Source organism: Phodopus roborovskii, unplaced genomic scaffold, assembly GCF_943737965.1.
Source record: "Phodopus roborovskii unplaced genomic scaffold, PHOROB, whole genome shotgun sequence".
Lineage (NCBI taxonomy): Eukaryota > Metazoa > Chordata > Mammalia > Rodentia > Cricetidae > Phodopus > Phodopus roborovskii.
The window spans coordinates 10,587,545-10,597,657 of NW_026126598.1; positions in this window are offsets into that span (position 1 = coordinate 10,587,545).

Sequence of the window (10,113 nt, forward strand, 5' to 3'; positions counted from 1 at the left end):
AGGGATTCAAAAGAAGAAAGCCAGCATCTCCCTCTCTTTCTGCTTCCTGATGGTGGGCGCAATGTGACCAGCCGCCTCATGGTCCTGCCACCTTGCCTTCCCTGCCAGATAAACTCACACTGTGAGTCAAGACCCACCCTTTCTCCCTTAAATTGTTTTTGTCTAGTGACAATAAAAGTAATTAAATCACACCCGAGGCCAAATCTTATAACTAAAGGATTTCTCTTTCCCAAAGTCTCCCCTAGGCAATTGCATTTGTAAATGAGATTGCCTGGGAAGAAAGACCAGACTGGTCAGGACTGGTCAGAGCCTCAGTGATGTAGAGAATTTGGAATGGCATAAGTCTAGAGCCCATTCATCTTGGGCTAACTTTAGCTCCCTTATTACCCACCTCTGTACCAGGCTTTTTCTTTCTGGCCACCAACAAGCTCCCAAATCATGATATGGAGACGTTTTATTGGCTATTGATGCTAGGCCTAGCTTAGGCAGGTTTCTGGCTGGCTCTTTAAATTTAAATTAACCTGTTTCTCTTTATCTACCTTTTTGCCTCGGGGCTTTTTACTTTTCTTTCTTTCTGTATAACTTACTTTTCACTGATTGTGTCTAGGTGGCTGGCAGCTGCCCAGTTTTGGCCCTGGGCGAGCCCTTCTCTTTCTCCTTCATTCTTCTTCTCTCTTGTTCTTCTCTCCCAAGCTTAGATTTCCCCTCCTATTTATTCTCTCTCCCTTCCAGACCTGCCTGTCCCTCTCCTGCCCAACTATTGGTCATTCAGCTCTTTATCAGCCCAATCAGGTGCCTTAGGCAGGCAAGGTGAAACAGAACAACACATCTTTACATAGTTAAACACACATTCTTACATTGTTAAACAAATGCAGCATAAACAAATGTAACACACCTTTACACAGTTAAAGTAATATTCAGCAGCATAAACACATGTAACACACCTTTACATAGTTAAAATAATATTCTACAACATACATCTGTATATGACCTAACATCTTTTTTGACCATTAGAAAAGTACTTTGAAAAGTATAAATAGACCCTTAGCTTTCATCAACTCAGAGGCGAAGGATGCCTTCATGATGCCCACAGTGCAGTTTCCCTTTCTTCCTGTGACCTGCCCTACCAGATGTTTCCACCAACGTGTAGGAGAAGTGTCTTGACTTATTACTTTCTTTGTTCTGTCACTAAGAAATTCCTTCAGTCTGTTAACACATTGGAACTTGGAATTTGGAGTAACCTGTATCTGTGTTACTAGGGTCAATGTTGGCTCATATTTGGCTTCAGAATAAACTATCTCTTTTTTAAAACATGCTTTATTGATTTTTATTATTTTATGTGTGTTTTGCACACCTGCATGTATGTGTGTATACCATGTGTGTGCCTGGGGCCCTCAGAGTCCAGGAGAGTGGAAGAAACTAGAGTTCCAAAGGTTGTGAGCCACCGGGAGGTGGGTGCTGGGTACTGAACCTGGGCCTAGTGGAATGATACAGGTCATGGAGAAATGTGAAAACCTTACACTGCTATTATTGAAGACGGAGAATGGGGCCACAAGCAGAGGAATGCAGGCGACCCAAGGCTGGAAAACATTAAAAACAAGCTGGGGAGATGGATCAATGAATAAAGGCAAATACAAGGTCTTGAGCTCCAGTCCCAGTACCCATGTAGACATCAGGCAGACATGGTGGACACTCAAGGGGTAGTATCTGTGGAACAAGCCAGCTAGCTAGAGGAGCCATCTCAGGGTTCCATAGAGAAGTCCTGACTCTGTGAAAAAGGTGGAAAGTATTGAGGAAGACTTCCAACATCAGCCTCAGGCACACACCTGCACACACACACATGTGGACATGCATGCATAATACATACCTTTCTTTACACATGAAGAAAACAAAATGAAAATAAGGTTACAAGTTCTGAGAACAACCAACCTTGCTAAGTTTTTAGACATGGTGACTCTGGAATTGTTACATCACTATGCTTTCCTATTTTTTGTTTTAGCACTGAGGATTGAACCCAGGGAAGGAGGGGAGGATGAGGGAACTGGAATTGACATGTAAAACAAGCTTGTTGCAAATTAAATTTTAAAAATATTATTTTAAAAAAAGTCTGCTGTTTCCCTTGCTGAGACCTGGGGTCTTAGTGACCCTGTTTAGGGGACCGAAAGGGGCTAGCCCCCATCAGGGCCTGGATGGGCAAACAGCCACTCCCAGAGTAGCTGGTGCATTCCCAGGAGATCACAGTTCTATCTAGCAGCTCTTGGGAATCTGATGTTGCATCTCTGCCCCATCTTTATATGTATGTTTATATGTGTGTCTATTTTGTGTGTATATGTGTGTATAGTTATCTGTGGTGTATGGGAATCTGTGTTTGTCTGTCGATATCAGGTGGTGGGCTATCAAATCATGCTCAGGTCTTCTACCCATTTTGCAGTCATTTACACTCTTCCCTGCCCTAGGACTATGTGGGTGGGTTGCCTTGGTCCCCAGCCCCAATAGGCACAGCTCTGTCTCAGAACCAGACCAAGTCTTGGCCCCTCCCCATTTCCCTGGGGAGCCCATCGCTGGCCTGGTCCCCATTTAGTTCCAACAGATCTCCTTCCCATTAGCCTGTGCCCTGACCTCAACCCCATCACACTGTTCAGCCCCCTCCCTTCTCAACCACCAGCCCTGCAACAAAGCCCACCTGCTACCTAAAAATAGCTTTCTCCTCTGGTTTTCTCCCTCCCTGGCTCCTGCTGGTTTTAATATGCTCCCAGCCGGGCTGGGAGCTGAGCTGTGCACCAGGCAGACCCAGGATGGTAATGAGGTTAACTCTGCTCCAGCTCCAGCCAGAGGGAGGCCGCCCGCCCGGCTGGGGCCAGGCAGGGGGGATTGGCCATGCTCTTTTTACAGGCTTGAGGGAGAGTCTCTGTGTGTGATGGGTGATGCTTGTATGTCTATGTGTGTGACATATGTGTATCTGTATGTAAGATAATGTGGTGTGAGGTGTGTGTGTGTGCATGGTATGAAGTATGCATGTGATGCCTGCGTGCATGTATGCACTGTGTATCAAGGTGTGGGGACAGATTTCTACCACTATAACAAAGTACCCGAGATAATTAACTTACAAAGAAAAAACGTAGTGCTGGCCACAAAGCTGGGTTATACCCCCGGCAGAGTGTAAAAACAGGCATAGTGGTCCACAGCTGTAATCCTGCAGTAGAAAAGTGGAGGCAGGGGGATCACAGCCTCCCCATGACTGCTGCCCATTTTGAATAGAAGTGGCACTGTACAAAGTCCTTGCCTGGCTCTTCCACTTGCTGTCCCGTGTCAAGGGAGGCGTTTGAGGTGTGAAGGTTATCAGCATCAAATGGGTGGGAGCTGAGGGGATGGCTCTGTTGGAAAAGCACTTGCTACACAAGCATGGTGACCTGACTTCAGATCTCAGGACCCACATAAAAGGCTGGTGACACTCACCTAATCCCAGCACTTCGGAAGTAGAGACAAAATGATTCCCAGGGCTCCGAGGCCAGCCAGTCTAGACACGTGTGAACTCTCGGGTTCATCGAGAGACACTGCCTCAAAAAAAGGTGGGAGAAAGATGGCACAGCGGAGTGCTCTCCCAGAGGCCGGAGTTTGGTTCCCGGAGCCCACATCAGACAGCTTACAACTGCCTGGGGCTCCAGCTCCAAAGGATCCAATGTCTCCTCAGCCATCTGCACTCACACACACACACACACACATACACATGCCCTCTCATACACACACTCTCTCATACACACACATACGCACCCACACACTCTCATACACACACACACTCATACACACACATACATACCCACACACTCTCATACACACACTCTCTCATACACACACACACACACTCTCATACACACACATACACACACACTCTCATACACACACATACACACACACACTCATACACACACACTCTCATACACATACACAACCCTCTCTCATACACACACATACACACACCCACACACTCTCACACATATACATATTCTCATACACACACACATACACACACACACAACACACTGTCATACACACACACTCACACACACACACAGCAAGCAGAGATAGAGACAAAGAGAGAGACAGAGAGATGGAGACAGATACAGAGAGAGAGAGACATAGACACAGAGAAACACACAGAGAGATAATGTAGCCCAGTCTGGTCTCTGATTCATAGCAATCTTCCAGCCTCAGTCTTCTGAGTGTTGGACTTACAGGTGTGAGCAGCCACACTGCATTGCCGTGAAGCTTTAATAACATTGCTTTCCCTCTTCTAACCTCAACTCTGCACCAGTAACATGGAGGTGGGTGTGACCAGTGCAAGGGTGAACCAGGAATACACCATTCTATAGGAACTCAATAGGAGGGGCTAGGCTGGCAAGCTGGCCCAGTGGGGCAAAGGCTCTTGCCACTGAGCCTAATGACTTGAGTCTGATCCCAGGGCCCACAAGATGGAGGGAGAGAACTCCATCCCATCCCGCAGGTTGCTCTCTGGCCTCCACACACATACACACAACAAATAAACCAATGTAATAAAGGAAAACAACAGAGACGGTCTTTAGGATGTGACTCACTTGGTGACAAGGTGTATCGGCAGCCTGCGGTGAGGATGGGGACTATGGGGATGTATGTGTGCCCATTGCATGTAGAACTGGGATATTGTGTATGCAGGGGGCTGCAAGGATGTGGTGTGTGGCCGAGGCTTGAGCTTTAGGACAAGGAAATGGTCTAAAGATATCTGTGGACATGATATGTGAAGGGGAGTTGGGTTGCCGGAAGAGGAAATCCCGGAGGCCTTGGGTGGGGCATGTGCGTGAGACCCACATCTATGGTATGTAGGGAGGACATGTGTCAATGGTTGTGTGAGTCTGTCACGTGTATGTGGGAGTGTGCGGTGAGTTCAGGTGACTAAAATCTGTTCTGCCAGTAGACAGATGCTAGAGATGAAACTGGGTCACATACTCCCAGGCAGCTCCAGCTGCTAACCCCACCACCCCTCCCCTGCCTACCCTGTCCCCCAAGGGAACACATGGACCCAGGTGCGCATTCCAGACTTTAAGGGAGAGGTCATTGCATATTCCCCAGTGGGACATTCCCATGAAGGCACCTGAATGCGTACATGGCAGGTTCAGGATGTGGGGTGGAGGGAGTGCCGCGTGCAGGTGATGGTTGACAAGGACTTGCAGAGGAGGAGAAGTGGCCCCAGGGACAGTAATGAATGAAGCAGTTGGTCACCCTGTGTTTACTCCTCTTCGCCCCACATTGCCCTCTCATTTCCACCTTGCTCTATTATTCTCTCTCTCTGTCAAAGATTTATTGTTACTTATGTGTAGGTATGTCTCTCTCTCTCTCTCTCTGTGTGTGTGTGTGTGTGTGTGTGTGTGTGTGTGTGTGTACATGAGTGCAGTGCTCAAGAAGGCCAGAAGAGAGTGCCAGATCCCCTAAGACTGACATTACAGGTAGTTGTGAGTCGCATGGCATGCGTGCTGGAAGCCAAACTCAGGTCCTCTGTAAGACCAGCAAATGCTTTTTACAGCTAGGCCATCTCTGCTGCCCACTCTGCTCTTTTCCACTTTATCTTTTAATTTGATTTAATTGTGTGTGTGTGTGTGTGTGTGTGTGTGTGTGTGTGTGTGTGTGTGTGTGAGTGTGTTGGGGTTTGGGGTGGGTGCAAGTATGAGACAGGCTCTCTCCCTGCACCCAGAGCTCACTGATTGGCTAGACTGGTTGATAGGGAGCTGTCAGGAGCCTCTTGTCTCCCCCTCCTAAGCACTGATAATATAGGTGTGCACTGCCACACCTAGCTATGTACGTGAGCACTGGAGACCTGAACTCAGGTCCTCATGATTGCACAGCAAGCACTTTATCCACTGAGCCATCTCCCCAGACCCTTTATTTTATTTTGCTTTTAATTTGTGCAGGGGGGAGGAGAATGCATGCCATTGTTCCCATGTGGCAGTCAAAGGTCAACCTGTAGAAGTCGGTTTGTCAGTTTTCTCTTTCCACCATGTAGGTTCCCCTGGAGATCAAATTCTGTTTTGCTGGCTTGGTTGCAAGTGCCTTTACCCATCGGATCATCTCACTGGCTCCACTGTTGAATTATATTTTCTTTTATCTTACTCAGGATCTTGTGACAGCCCAGAATTCCTTAGAACTCACTCTGTGGCTCAAGATGGCCTCTCAGGCTCCTGAGTACTGAGATAACAAGCATGTACCACCACACCTAACTCAGTCTGGACTCTTGTTCTGTTTCCTAATCTTCCATCTCTGGGACATAAATGTATAGTGTGTGTGTGTATGTAACAATGTACCAATCTCCTCCTGCCTGAGGACAATTTTGGAGGTCAGTTTTCTTCTTCTATGTGAGTCTTTAAGATTGAAGGGCCATATATGCTCAGCTTCATTCCCAAGCCCCTAGGTTCCACCGCCTTCTACAACATCACCATCAGCCGGGGGACAGGTTTTGAAACTGAGGCTGTAGGAGGAGGGCATTTCAGATTCAAACCACAAAGATACTGCCAGGGAAGGGGAGATGGCCAGGGCTTCGGAGTGCTTCCCCATCCTTGATAGGCTAAGGGCCCTGAGGTAGCTGGGGAAGGTTGAGTGCATGTCCAATTTTGCTATTCCCATGAAGCAGTGCCCCGCCCCTGCCCCCCCCAGTTCCCCAAAGCCAAGGAGGCAGGAGCTGCAGAGATAGACAAAGGAAGGAAGGAGGATGGATGCTCAGCCAGGGCAGGGTTCCCAGTCTCAAGTTCCAAAAAAAGGCTAGAAACCAGGGCTGGTCAGGAACCAAGATTCAGTGGCAAGCTTTCACAAAGCCAACTTCGTTTAAGGGATGCTGTTTGCCCTGAGATGAGAGGACACTGTCTACCTGCACCTTACTCCAGTCCTCTCCTCAAACAGGGAGAGACTGCAGGCTCTTTGAGGGTGCTGACCTAGCCATTGATTTGCCTGCTGCCCCCTTGCTCTGCCTTAGAAAGCCCAGACAGATAGAAGGGCAGACTCTCCCTGGAAGGAGAGAGCAGTCTGGTGCTTGGCTAGCCCAAAGCCCCAGCTGATGAAATATTAATTCAGTAGGAAGGTGGAAAACTGGCTGAGGACTCACCCTTGGGACTCTGGGGTGGCAGAGCTGGCAGTAGCAGCTGTAGCCTGCCCTCTTACCCAGTCTCGACCTTTGTTCTGTAAGGATCTTACACACACACACACACACACACACACACACACACACACACACACCACACACACACACACACACCAAAGACACAGGCAAAGGAATCTGTGGGGCAGAGGAGGGGTGGGGAGGATCGCTCACACAGACAGGCTCCAGTAAGACAGGCAGCCACAGATGGCTGAATATACTTACAGACCTGCATGCCAGACTCACAGCGATCTCCCTCTCTCCCCATTCCCTCTTCCTCTCCCTCTCCCTCCCTCTCTCTCTCGTGGTGTGTGTGTGTGTGTGTGTGTGTGTGTGTGTGTGTGATGCCTGCATGTATGTATGTGCATCATGTGCAGGCAGGTCTCTGTGGGTTTGAGCCCAGTCTACATAGTGAGTTCCAGGCCAGTCAGAGCTACAGTGAGATTCCACTTAAATTTTTTTTTCTTTTTAAATTAACAAGAGAAAGAAAAGAAAGCTCTAAAGAAGGGGGCAACAGATCCTCTGAAGCTGGAGTTACAGATGGCTGTGGCCCACCATGTAGGTCCTGGAAACAGAACCTTGGTCTACTGCAAGAGCAACAAGTGCTCTTTATTGCTGACCCATCTCTCCAAACCTCCAAAAAGCTTCTTAGATTCCACGTTCTGACTTTCCTCACTCAGGTCCTGTCCCTTCTAGACAGTTCTGGCATATCTAACATTGCCTTCGGAGATACCCATGAGGAGCCACTCCTGGAACTGATGCAGAAACACTCCCAATTACACTGGGGAGCAATCTCTGGGACCCTTTCCTGGCTGTTGCTGAGTTTCTCCTGTTCAACACACTCAGTGAGAGAACAAAAATAGGACAGTTGCTGGTGCAGACAGGCAGCTGAAGCCACATATGGAGCAACTAAATAGTGACTTGAGCTCAAGTTCTCATGACTTCCAGCCTAGGAAAACCAAAGGCTCAGCCATTCCATTCTCAAACTGCTTTGGCCAGGCCTGGGGACCCAGACCTGTAGTCCCAGCACTTAGGAGTCTGAGGCATAGGCATGACGATTGCTGTAAGCTTGAGGACAGCCTGGGACACACAGTAACACTCTGGCTCACAAAATTTTGGCTGAGGATGAAGCTTGGTATATAGCAGGTATGGTGCTTGGTGAATGTGCATAATCCCAGCACCAGCACTCTAGAGGTAGAGGATCAAAAGTTCACTGTCTAGTTCCAGGACAGCTTCCAAAGCCACAGAGAAACCCTGTCTAGAAAAAAAAAAAAAAAAAAAAAAAAAAAAAAAAAAAGAATTCAATGTCATTCTCAGTTACATAGTGAATTTTAGTACTCCAGTCAGGAGTACATGAGACACTACTAAAAAAGAAGAAATGGAAAGAGGAGACGGGGTGGACAGAATAAAAACATTCTCTCCCCAGTGGGTTTTATTTTTACACCCCTCCACAGCTTGCCTGGCCCAGCCACCAGGACATAATGTCAAGGACATTTTTGGAAGTGTCCTCTGGCTGTCTAGCTGTGCCCAGCCCTCATGGAAAGTGCGGGTATGAAATCTAGATACCGAGGATCGTGCCCAGTTCCAAATTAATAACTGCTTTTGCTTTTAGGCAGCACTCGGATAGACATATTCCGCCCCCTGCTGGGCCCCGCATCCGCATTTATCAGGTACTCCAGGCCTGCAGAGGGCGATGGAAACCGCGGACTCCGGGATGCTCTAGCCACCAAGCAGACCAGGAGGCCGCCTCGATGGTGGTGCGCTGTCCAGCATTTCAGCAATCGGCAGCGGCGCCCGAGGGAAGACAGGGGCGCGGGGCCGTGGGGAGGCCACAGAGCTGCCTTGCGAAGCAAAAGGCGAAAGACCGGGGACAAACGGGACCCGGAAGCCCAGCTGCAGCACCCAGAAGACTGCAGAGGTCAGCGGGGAGGTAAGAGCCTCTGATGGGGCGGGGGTGCTTCCCAGAGGGGCTGGGCTGGGCTGGACCTCAGGCCTCCCTAGCTAGGGGACCCAGATGTGCAGAGGATCAGTGTTGAGGGGCTGATTGCTATAATTATCTGTCCGAGGGATCAGGAGAAGTAGAATAGGAGATAGAGAATGCTATTCTTTTCATCCAGAGTGATGGAGAAAGTGTGAATTCAAGGGTCAAGTGGAAGACTCTCTTGGACATAAATTGATCATGGTCCAGCCCATGAGCATGCCAAGAAGGCCATCATCCAGTTGCCCTTCCCCCAATTTAGGATAAGCACCTGCTCCCGAGGGAAAGGAGACCCAGATGCAGAGACACTGTAGACACCCATCACTTGCAGAGGTGGGGAGAGCAGGCCACCCTCCGAAGCCTGGATGCTGGGCCTCTGTCCAGCAGGGGGTTGCCCGCATAAGGGACAGTCTGGCCCTTTTCCCAGCTACCCAAATGCCCCTGGGGAGGCAGGAGCTGGCAGTGAGAACTGGGTCTCTCACACACTGTATTATTCTCACACTGGGAAGTGGATGGAGGTTGCAGATGTGAAAATAGCCACAGGGAGTTTGGAAGGACATTCTGCAAGTTAAGACCCGGGGTAGGTCTAGCCTTGTGGCAGATTTCTGGTGAAGGACTGTGATGAACAACGCAGCCTCTGGCTTGCCAGCTTCTCCCACTTTCTTCCCAGGGCTCCTGCCTGGACAGTGAGGCCTCCTGCAGGTCTTGTTTCTGACAGCTTGCCCCATAAGGACAGTCAAGGAAGATATGGTGGCACTCAGTGTCTGAGCTCTATCCTAGCCATAATTCTCATTCCCCCTGTACCTCTTCACTCACCTGCTCCCGGCATGACCACACCTGGACTAGTCTTTTATCCCATAGCAAAAGCAAAAGCGGTTACTTTGAAGGGTGGTAAGAGTTCTATCCAGGGAGTCATCTTAAGGTCATGACCTGGGCTGGTACTGGATCCCCCCACCATCCAGAAATAGAGCTATGTTAA